This window comes from Rhodnius prolixus, unplaced genomic scaffold (genome assembly GCF_049639745.1).
Source record: "Rhodnius prolixus isolate KJV_2025 unplaced genomic scaffold, Rpr scaffold_32, whole genome shotgun sequence".
In the NCBI taxonomy this organism is placed as follows: domain Eukaryota; kingdom Metazoa; phylum Arthropoda; class Insecta; order Hemiptera; family Reduviidae; genus Rhodnius; species Rhodnius prolixus.
The window spans coordinates 69,748-81,497 of record NW_027411597.1 but is presented as its reverse complement, the minus strand read 5'-3'; positions in this window follow the sequence as shown (position 1 = coordinate 81,497).

Sequence of the window (11,750 nt, the reverse complement as noted above, 5' to 3'; positions counted from 1 at the left end):
CACCGGACACAGAAGCTGTAAGCCTCGTGAAGTTACCCCAGTTCTGGGAGGAAAATCAAGCATTATGGTTTCTACAAATCGAAGCTCTATTTGGGGCCTACAAGATCAAGAGCGAGGCTGGACGATTTCAAGCCCTGTTTGGTCAGCTACCATATCAGGTGCTTACACAAATAGCCGGCTCAGTGCAGTCACCTGGTCCAGTGCCTTACACGTCAACGAAGGAAAAACTGATCGCTATCTACAGTCAAAGCCAGGAGAGAAGGATACTAAGGCTTCTGGAACAAACACAGCTTGGCGACATGACTCCTTCACAGCTGTTGCGACAAATGCAAAACCAAGCGGGTACAGTGATGTCGGACGGCGTCTTACGTACCGTTTGGCTGCGAGCACTACCGCAGAGAGTGAGAGGGATTCTAGCCGCTATTGAACAGGACGACCTAGACAAGTTGGCCACTGTGGCAGACAAGGTAATGGAGGTAGACTCCAATACCTCTGTTCACGCTGTGAGGGATACCGACGGCGACAGACTGGCTCGACTGGAGAAGCAACTGCAAGATTTGCACGAGCAATTTTCTTCATTGGCCACTACCATTCAGCGCAGCAACCGTGGAAGAAGTAGGTCCCGGAACCGTGACCAAGGAGCTCCCAAGGATGGGTATTGCTACTACCACCACAAGTTCGGGGAGAAGGCCACCAAGTGCAAGAAACCTTGCAAATGGGGGACCACCAGCCAGCCGTCAACAAATGGGACGCGGTAGACGGGAAGGCGGAAGCCGCTACCGCTAATAAATTCCGCCGTCTCTTCGTCACTGACATAAAAACAGGGACAAGATACCTGGTGGACACTGGCGCGGCGATATCCATCATCCCCAACTGTAACAAGGCCAGGGAACGAGACTCAGGATTCAGCCTGTATGCGGCTAACGGCACTCCAATCCCAACTTATGGAGAGCAAAGGAAGAGCTTGGATCTTGGCTTACGCCGACTGTTCGTGTGGGATTTCATCGTGGCCAACGTCACGCAGCACATACTTGGGGCAGACTTTCTCGCCGGAAGCAATCTGGTGGTTGATTTGGCCCAGCGCCGTCTAATAGACCGGACCAAAGGACTCGCAACTATAGGGTCCATTGAAGTCGTGGAGCTACTAGAACTATCTACTGTACCACCGCACGTACCATTTAGGGAGTTGCTGCTACAGTTCCCTACCTTAACGAAGGTTGGCTCACGTAAGATACGACAAAACAACGGGATATTTCATCACATTGAAACTACAGGGCCTCCCGTATGCAGCAGGGCGCGAAGATTGCCGCCAAGCAAGTATCAAGCTGTCAAGGAGGAGTTCCAGCAAATGATGAACGACGGTATCTGTCGGCCATCCAAGAGCCCATGGGCTAGCCCACTGCATTTGGTTGAGAAGGAGGATGGAACATTGCGGCCTTGCGGTGACTACCGCCTGCTGAATAGCAAGACCGTGCCAGACCGATACAATGTGCCTAACTTGCACGACTTCACGATTCAGTTATACGGCACTACGATTTACTCGGCTCTGGATATAAACAAGGCGTACCATCATATACCAGTGGCGGAAGAAGACATTCCGAAGACGGCTATAATCACACCGTTTGGCCTATTCGAGTTCGTCAAGATGACGTTCGGTCTAAGAAACGCAGCCCAGACCTTTCAACGATGCATGGACCACCTGTTTAGGGACCTACCATTCGTGTTCGTCTACGTAGACGATATACTCATTGCGTCCAAGGACGAGCGAGAACACGAGGCGCACCTAAAAGTGGTGTTCCAGCGGGTGAGTGAGCGAGGGCTGACGCTAAGGACTGATAAATGTGTACTGGGACAACCGACAGTCAGCTTCTTGGGGTACACCGTGTCACCAGAAGGGATATGCCCACTCTAGGAGAAGGTGAAAGCTATTCGGGAACTACCAAAACCAGCCACCATCTATGATCTAAGGAGATTTCTTGGGATGGTAAACTTCTATAGGAAGTGCCTTCCCAACGCAGCCACCACCCAGAGAGAGCTCAACAAATATCTCCACCACGCTAAACGCAGGGATAAGACGCTTATAGTGTGGTCGAGGGAAGCAGAAGCGGCTTACGAGAAGACCAAGGAGGACCTTGCGAATGCAACATGCATAGCACATCCTTCACCGGACTCTCAGCTATCAGTAGCTTGTGACGCCAGCAACATCGGCATGGGAGCAGTGCTACAGCAACAGGAAGAGGGCACACTACAGCCGCTAGGTTTCTTCTCTAAAGCGTTCAACAAGGCGCAACAAAACTACAGCACCTACGACCGAGAGCTTCTGGCAGTGTATGAGGCAATACGCTACTTCAGACCTATGATTGAGGGCAGGCATATCCTAATATACACCGACCACAAGCCACTAACCTACGCAATGCTACAGAGCAATAAGACCTTGTGTCCCAGGAGATTACGGCACTTGAACTACATCTCTCAATTCTCCACGGATATACGCTACCAGCGGGGAGAGGACAACACCGTGGCTGATGCTTTATCGAGGATTGCGGAGGTAACTGTACTGAACAACTTTCAGAATCTAGCTGAAGCTCAGAAACGGGACGAGGAAATCGATACCCAAGAGAAAAGGGAGACTCTTCGCCTCCAGCTAGTTCCGGTACCTGGTGCAGAGTACAGTCTTTTCTGCGAGACCACAAAGGGAACACCCAGGCCATACGTACCAGGGGAATTAAGGAAGCCAATCTACGAGAATCTGCACAGCCTTAGCCATCCAGGGATCAGAGCATCAAGGAAGCTGGTGACCGCTAGATTCTTCTGGCCAAACATGGAAAAGGACGTAGCATATTGGGCAAAACACTGCATACCCTGTCAACGGGCCAAGGTCAACCGACACACCTCGACATCGCTTGGGTCCTTCATGCCGTCCAAGAAATTTGAACACGTTCACCTGGACTTAGTGGGACCACTCCCACCATCAGACAGGAAAGAATATCTCCTGACCATGGTCGACCGAGCGACCGGGTGGCCGGAAGCGATACCTCTGACTAGCATCACCGCTACCGCTGTGGCAGAGGCCTTCTACCGCCACTGGATAGCTCGATATGGAGTACCAGTACGCCTAACAACTGATAGAGGAAGGCAATTCGAGTCGACGCTGTTCAACCAGCTAGCGCAACTTCTAGGGATCACGCATCTCAGAACAACGGCTTACCATCCACAAAGCAATGGAATGGTAGAACGATGGCACCGTTCCCTGAAGAGCGCACTTCGGACGAGGCTCGAAGAGGCCAGCAAATGGACCAAGACCCTGCCTACGGTCCTGCTAGGACTAAGGTCGGCTTTAAGGAGAACCACCGGGTTAAGCGCAGCAGAGGCAGTGTTGGGACAGCCACTACGTTTGCCCGGAGAAATATTCATGCCTCCTCGAACTCAAGAACCCACAGACGCCAGTTTGCAACTGTTACGGCAAGAATGGGCACGAACCATCGGTCCAACGCAAACAAAATGTTTCGTCAGCCCGGACCTGGAAAAGTGCACACATGTATTCTTACGAGAAGAGGTTCACAAGCGGTCACTGACGCCACCTTATGCAGGACCGTACCTAGTGCGGAAACGGGATGACAAAACGGCTACAGTGCAACTACCCGGCAGGGAAGACCGAGTTTCGTTGGACCGCCTCAAGCCAGCCTACCTACTGGAGGAGAGCCAACAGGATGCACCAAAACCTCTGGAGCCTTCCACCTCCAACGATGAAGGAAGCGAGCATCGGTCAACTAGACCATCGAGGACCATCAGGCGGCCAGTGCGATTTGCAACGTAGCTCTTCAATTAGGGCGGAGGCATGTTGGAACCCCAAATTCACTTTGCTACATAATTGAACAGCTACATAATTTTTGTAAATAGGAAAAAAATAATTTTTATATGTATATAGAATTGTTTATTAAAGAAAAATAAAAAAGGAAAAGAGGCAAATAGCCCATTTTAAAAAAGTCTTTCTCAAGACTCTGGAATGGCAGTGTGGTTCTTTGGACGGTACAGAGATAGCGACGCAGTCGCGACGCCAGGGCGCGGCACGGTCGACTTCGCTATAAAAAGGGCAGAATCGGCCGTGTCTGCATCAGTCTAAGAAAATTTTTCAACTGGAAGACATCCACAATAGCTACCTTAGCTGGAAGATTGCTGACTGGCCTTACTCTCAAAACCTGGATCTCTGTACCGGCCAAAGGACCTCACTGTCCGGACCAGAACAAAAAAATCGATCACTTAACCCCTGTATTTTGAAGAAAGAAGAAAGAAGGAAGTGCAGCACACGAGTCGCCTTAGTCACCAGCTACGAAGGCAAGACGAATCACCAGCGCTGCCACAGTGTGAGATACGAGCGAGGACCAGGCCAATTGGTACCGGGGTTTATCGGGGTGCTGGCCACACTGCCGGGGCTCCCAAAGCCGGTTGACTGGTATTAGCGAACGGCCCTTTTCAGGGCCTCTCACATTCCTTTGGCTGTGGCCTTGCGCTGGGATCAAGCCATTCTCGGAGCGGCGCAGTAACTTCAACCAACAGTGTGAACGGTCCTTTTCAGGGCCACCCAACTGTACGGCTTCCCCGCTGGGGAGCGCCATAGGCGAGTCAAGCGCCGACATATTTTTTGTGAACGGTCCTTTTCAGGGCCATCCAGTCACTTGTACCTGCGAGCGGTGAGAAGAAGAGCTTGTATACTTGACTTCATCCCTCGGCCGCATTAGTATACAACACGGACAATTGTACAGCAGAGGGAATGCAATACCGGTATACCAGTATACCGAAAACCGGGATACCGTCCAAATTTTCGCCGGTATTAATACCGGTATTCACCTTAAAAATACCGGTATTCACCTTAAAAATACCGGTATTTTCGGTATTGGAACATTAGCGCTAGTTGATAGACGTTACACGGAAGCTTGATTCGGGGAATCTCCCATTTACTTAGAATCAAATGAGATCCCGTCCACTGTAGCTAAAGGCTGTTACTTCAGTGCGGAGTATTTTTTCAGTACTTAGAAACAAACTGAGAGTGAAAGTTGTTAGTTTTGTGCTTGTGCAATAATTAATATATGTAAGTAAATTTGGTAGTCCTAGAGTTTGGATCTGTTGACACTGAAATAAATTTGAATTATGCTAATTTATCCCCGCTGGTAACAAAAATCAGAAGTGTCATTAAAATTTTCAGAAGATCTCCAACAAAAAATGATCAATATTTACAAAAATATGTAAAACTACAATTTGGAAAAGAATTGAATTTGCAATTGGATGTCATAACACGATGGAATAGTTTACTTATTATGTTGGAAAGGTTTTACCAATTGTGGTATTGTGTCCAAAAAGCATTAATTGATTTAAAATCAAACATAGTCTTTTCCGAAGAGGAGTTACTATTAATTTCTGAAATCATTGATGCATTGTCACCAATTAAATTAGCAGTCGAAGCACTATGCAGAAGAGATTCTAATATTCTTGTTGCAGACGCGACGTTTAAATTTATGATTGACACGCTTGTTGCACAAAAAACTAAAATAAGTATTGAATTGATAAATGCTCTGAAGTATAGAATAATGCAAAGACGAACAAACAACTCTCAAGTTTTGCAATATTTACACAACGCTTCACAAAACGAAATCGAAACGGATACAGACTTATGTCCTAAACTTAAAAAAGGTTCTATAACCACAAAAATAAGATCGAGGTTAGACGACGGTACGTTGAATCATATATGTTTTTTGAAATCATATTTCAATTTGCATCAAAAATAATAATCACTTGTACGAATTAATGTAATATACGAATATTAAAAAAGTTGGATTTAATTTTACTAAATTATTCTTAAAAATAAATGTTTTGTTGTTTAGTTGTGTTTGACATATATTTGTACTACCCCTAAATAATAACATAACCTATAGTAAGTAAATTTTAATTTTGTTTACATTTTTTAAAATAATACTAACACCGGTATTTTACCGGTATTACCGGTTCTAAAAGCGAAAATACCGAAATGCCGGTATCGAAAATTTTTAACAGTATTGCATTCTCTAGTACAGCATTTACAAATAGGGAATGTCAAGATTTTATTAATCGGCGAGGTATCCGACAGGTTACATGTGCTCCACACAACCTTGCAACAAATGGCCAAGTGGAGGGATATGTGTATACTACAAAACAAGCATTAAGAACCTTAATAAAGGAAAACCTCGGTTCCCTACAGGAAAATTTAAATACTGTAACGAAGTTGACCTGGGCAGAGAAGAAAGGCCTAGATTGTTCTAGGGGTAAAGCGACCAAAGCCGGTAACAGGCCACCACTGTGTAGACAAAAGGGCCGGTCTCTACCTGAACTAGAAAGGAAAGGGGCTAGATTGTGCAAGGAGTTTAGTGACCGTAGCCTGAAATGGTCCACGCTGTGTAAAAGCCAGCTAAGAGAAAGGCCTCAGTTGGGTTGGTAGCGTATGTGTTTTCCCAGCCAGTGATTGACAGGTGAGAGTGAGACAGACGGAGTTGGAGAGAGACAGAGAATTGGAGGAGGCGGCCCTAGTTGTGAATGTGGCAGTATGTGTTGTCCAGCCAATGAGCGGCAGGAGGGAGCAATACAGGCGGAGTTGGAGTGTGACAGAAGGTTGAAGGAGGGCGGCTCCAGTTGGGGTGGTAGCAGCATGTGTTTTCCTCAACCAGTGACCGGCCGGTGGGCGTGACACAGACGGAGTGGGGCAGTCGCAGTTAAAAGGAGGCAGACACAGCTGGAGAAGTCAGTTATTAGAGTTTAGAGTAATTAGTCAAGTTTATGAGATAGTGTTGAGAGAGTCAGTGTTGCGGAGTGCTTCAGTGGTAGCTAGTTGGGCAATTAGTCAGTTGATGAGTAGAGCTGTGTTAGTGTAGCTGAGACTAGTGCAATCAGGTGCAGTGCGGACCAGTGGTCAGTCGGGGAATAGTTTTGTGGCGTTACGTAGTGAGTAAGTAATAGTAAACTGTTGTGACTGTTGTAAATGGTAACTGTAATGAATAGCTTAGTTGCTAGTAAATGTTAATGTGAGTAAAGGTAATGTGTTAATAAATCAGGTTATTACTTAAAACTTTAGCGAGTTTTATTATTTATCAAACCCACATATTATTTAACGTAACTAGTGGCAGGCATTAGTTGTGTAAGTAAAGTTCTTTCTTAGTAAAAGGACAGGAAAAACTTTGCAATATGTTTAGCCAAATTCAATATTTGATAACCTGGAGGGGATTATTATAAATAAATTGGTAAATATTTATATTAGTTTGTACTTTTTGAACTTAAAAAGAGGCGTGTTCTTGACTGTGCTGTAGTGGGGACATATCTTTGTCTCTCTCGCTCTGACATTCCCACTGGACTTGTCTGCAGCCAGCCCAATGTCTGTGTAGTAGTAATTTGTTAAAATAATATTACGTACATTTACAATAAAATTTACATGCATTTACAATAATTAACATTACGTTCATCTTTAAGTTTTTATTATTTTTGATACTTTCTTGCTTATTAAGTAAAAAGAGATGGCGGAAGGTTTTAAAGATATTATGAATGTTCTCAGGAAGAAGAAAACAGAAACGAGTCCGTGGAAATAGCAATCAACGGCAGAAGACGGCACAGGTCGACCTTGGCGAATTCTGATGTAAGTGGCAGCTCTAACTTCGGCAGAAACCATCCAACACCTCATCAAGTTTTTAAATTTAATAATAATGAAAAACATACTGCTTCTCTTGAAATTTTATTATGGAATGTACATGGATATAATAATTTTCTTGCAAATCGTAATGTTCTAAGTGACTTTGAAATTATTTGCCTAACGGAGACATGGCTCACTTACTTGATAAAGGATCCTCCTTTCGGGCTTAATGACTATAGTGTATTCTCTTCAGACGCGATTAAAGAAAAAAGTAAAGGTAGGGCTAGCGGAGGCATTCTGATCTTAGTTAAAAATAGTTTAGGGCCATCCGAAGTGTTAGAGATTACTAATTGGTGGATTTTCTTGAGAGTGGCCATGTCTGCGAATTCTCTGGTAATTAGTGTGCTCCAAGGATCCTCCCTGTTCTCTAGACTGACGGGGTCACCTTCAGGTCTTGCACATGATATGTCCCTATGCTCCTTCCAGTCTCCATATCTTCTAACTCGACAATGATAGGTGATATCCTTCGCCGCAAGCGCGCTTTTTTAAATTTCGGGGCCAACTTTCCTGCAAAATACTCTACGGCATCTCACTGGGGATGTGTCTTGCACCACACAATCTGACCTACATCTATATGGATCGGCCTTCGCCGAAGGTTATAGAAGTTCTTACATCTCTCGTAGGCTTCCCTAAGATTCTTTCTTACCGACTCGTACAGGTCAGGCATCTTCTCCAACTTCCTTAAATGAGCCTCTCGTTGGAAGTCTAACTCCTTCGGGGTTCTATCCTCCTCGCTGTGGTCTTCGCCTGAGCGGGGTAGTTCCCTTTCGTGGGTTATGTACGCTGGGGGGTATCCTGTTGACTCATGTAAGGCGGTTTTCAGGGCAAAGGCTAGCTTGGGCAATTCCTTATCCCAAGAGCGATGATTTCCTTTCACATAGGAGTCTAACATGGTCTTCATCATCCTATTAACCCTCTCTGTGGGATTTGCTTGGGGATGGTATATCGCCGTGTAACACGTCTTCACTTTATACCTCGACCATGTCCATGAATGCCTTGCCTTTGAACTGGACCCCGTTGACGCAGACCACGACCTGTGGTACCCCAAACATCAAGAAGACCTGCTCCTCTATAGCCTTCGCGAACTTTGCAGCTGTAGCCCGGCGCATCGCTACCAATATCGAGTACTTTGAAAAGAAATCCGTCACGCACAGAACGAAGCGATTCTGGCTAGCAGATAACGACAAGGGTCCCATGAGATCCGCACTTAGAATCTGCCATGGAGCTTCGGCGACTCTTTGCTGTCCCATGAACCCTGCCGGTTTCTGCTGTGACGGCTTCGTTTCAAGGCACGTCGGGCGTCTACGCACATCTGCGCTCATACCCGGCCAGTAGTACCTCTCCTGGATGCGCTTCAAGGTCTTAAAAGAGCCCAAATGGCCAGATAGAGAACTGTCGTGGTATTCCATTAGTAATGTAGATCGGCGGGCTTTAGGAATCACCACCTTCCATGGGTGGTCCTCTTCGAGGATCTCTTGCCGATCCACAATCCTCTTGAGCAATCTCCCGTTTTCTACCCTCCATTCTGGGTAGGCCCCTGGGCTCCTCTGGACCTTCGCTACCATTTTGCGGTACCACAGATCTGGTCTCGACTGGTCATCGCGGGCCTACACGGCGTCAACCTCTTCTTTCTTTCCTAATATTCTAGACAGGGCGTCGGCGGCCTTATTTATCTTCCCTGGCCGATGTTCCACATTGAAGCGATACTGTTGTAGCTTGATCGCCCAACGTGCCAATCTACCGATCGGGTCCTTCAAGCTATGCAACCACCTTAAGGCCATGTGATCTGTTACCACGGTGAACTCTATTCCCTCTAAATAAGGTCGGAATTTCGCGATCGCCCACAAGGCAGCCAGACACTCTAATTCCGTGGTTGAGTACTTCTTCTCGGCTGACGCGAGTCCTCGACTCACATAAGCAATCGGCTTCTCGCCGTCAGATCCTTCCTGCGAGAGAACTGCGCCCAACCCACAGTTCGAGGCGTCTGTCCGCAGTATGAAAGGCTTCGAAAAATCCGGGCACGTAAGTAGAGGTGCTGAAACGAGGGTTTCCTTGATATCGTGGAAGGCCTTTTCCTGTTTATCTCCCCAGTTCCACTTCGTCTTCTTCTTAGTTAGCTCCGTAAGTGGTGCAATCACTGTAGAAAAGTTAGGGACGAACCTCCTGCACCACGAGGCTAAGGCAACAAACCGTCTAATTTGCCTCACCGTCTCTGGTCTTGGATACTTCATCACGGCCGACACCTTATCTGGATCCACTCTCAGCCCATTTTGATTAACTACATAGCCCAAGTAGAGTTCTGTGCCTTTTGTGAGTAAGTTCACATCGCTCTTTATTCAAACCTATTATTTAACGGTTTATAGTTGTCGGATTGATACGAAATTTGGGAGATTTATTGAGGTTTTGTTGTGTTTTGATTATTTAGAAACTCAAGAAAATTGACTTATTATTTAAAGAAATATCACGAAATTTACAAATAATTTATATTAGTGACCATTCTTAAAAGTAAATAGTGATGTGAATAGTGGAAGGGAGAAGTGAACAATAGTGCGGCTGATGGTAGTGGGAGGCACAATATTACATTTCGTAAGCAACTATCTCTTCAAATACAATTTCTTATAAGGCAATAATTTGGCTTAACTAAAAGTTAACTCATTTCTAATTCGGCTAAATAAAATAAAATAATGTCTTCTCAAACAAAACTTGAAGATATTGCTGCTCTAATTAAGGAGCTCCAGGCTGATATTAAGAAAAATAACGAACAGTTTGTAGTGTATAGAGAGCAGTTAGAACTAACAAAAAACAGAGTTCTGGACATCGAAAATGTTCAAATGGACATAATTAACCGAATGTTTAGTAATGAAGTTCAACTTAAAAAGCTCAACAATGTACATAGGAGGAATAATTTACTCATATTTAACATAGAAGAGCATAATAGTGAAACAACAGCTGATTTGTTTCAGTTAATAATTGATTTATTTCTTACAAAATTAAATATTGCTTTAGTTCAGACAGATGTGTACTATTTATTCCGACTGGGCAAAAATAAAGGTAAAAGACCGATTTTGCTAAAATTACATTCCTTTTGGCAAAAAATGAACATACTCAGAGCAAGTAAACTGCTTAACGGTACCAAGATAGGCATTTCAAATGATTACTCAGATGAGATAAGAGCAGTAAGAAAGGAACTAATCCCTTTTCTCAAAAAAGCTCGTGAAGAGAACAACATAGCCTATATAAAGGATGATAAATTGATAATTAATGGAAATGCATATACCTTGGAAGACTGTCAAAAGGACCTACCTACAAACGAAAAACCAGAAATTAAGAGAAATGAAAATAGTGAAAATAGTAAACAACGGTAATGCTAAGAAAGTTGAAGTTTTAAAAAAAGCATCACAACCGTCGAAGAAAAAAAAAGCTGCTCACAAAAGTTCCCCACCTTTAAGGAAATATAATTCTTTGGAATCGTTTATTAAAAGATTCGGAAATAAATCTGATTCGGAGGCGAACAGCAGTCAAAAGTCGGATTGTTCATAGTAAAAAATGCATATTTAGGACACACCAACACACCATGTGAAGAATAGAGATAATTTTGAATTAGGTATAGGAAAAAGAAATAACTTAAAAATGGCCTTTTGGAATTTAGATGGTTTTAGTAACCTCTGCAATTTAGATTTTAAAGCACAAGAAGTTGTGAGAAGTTTTAAAATAATTTGTTTAGTTGAAACATGGGTTACAATAAGTGAAATAAATTTACCCAATTATTTAAAAGATTATAAGTGGTTTAATTCTACAGCAATCAGGGAAAAATCAAGGGGTCGGGCGAGTGGCGGTTTGCTGATTTTAATTCATAAAACTGTAAATGATATAGAGCTAATCGAAAGTAATAATTTGTATATTATTTTGAAGTTTACTATTGATAATGAAAAGTTTATTGTTGTTAATTTTTATTACCAACAATTTTTTTATTTTATTTTATTTTTATTTATTATTTTATTTGGGGGTGTAATGTAGGCCGCCTCCTTGTGGTGCACTCTGG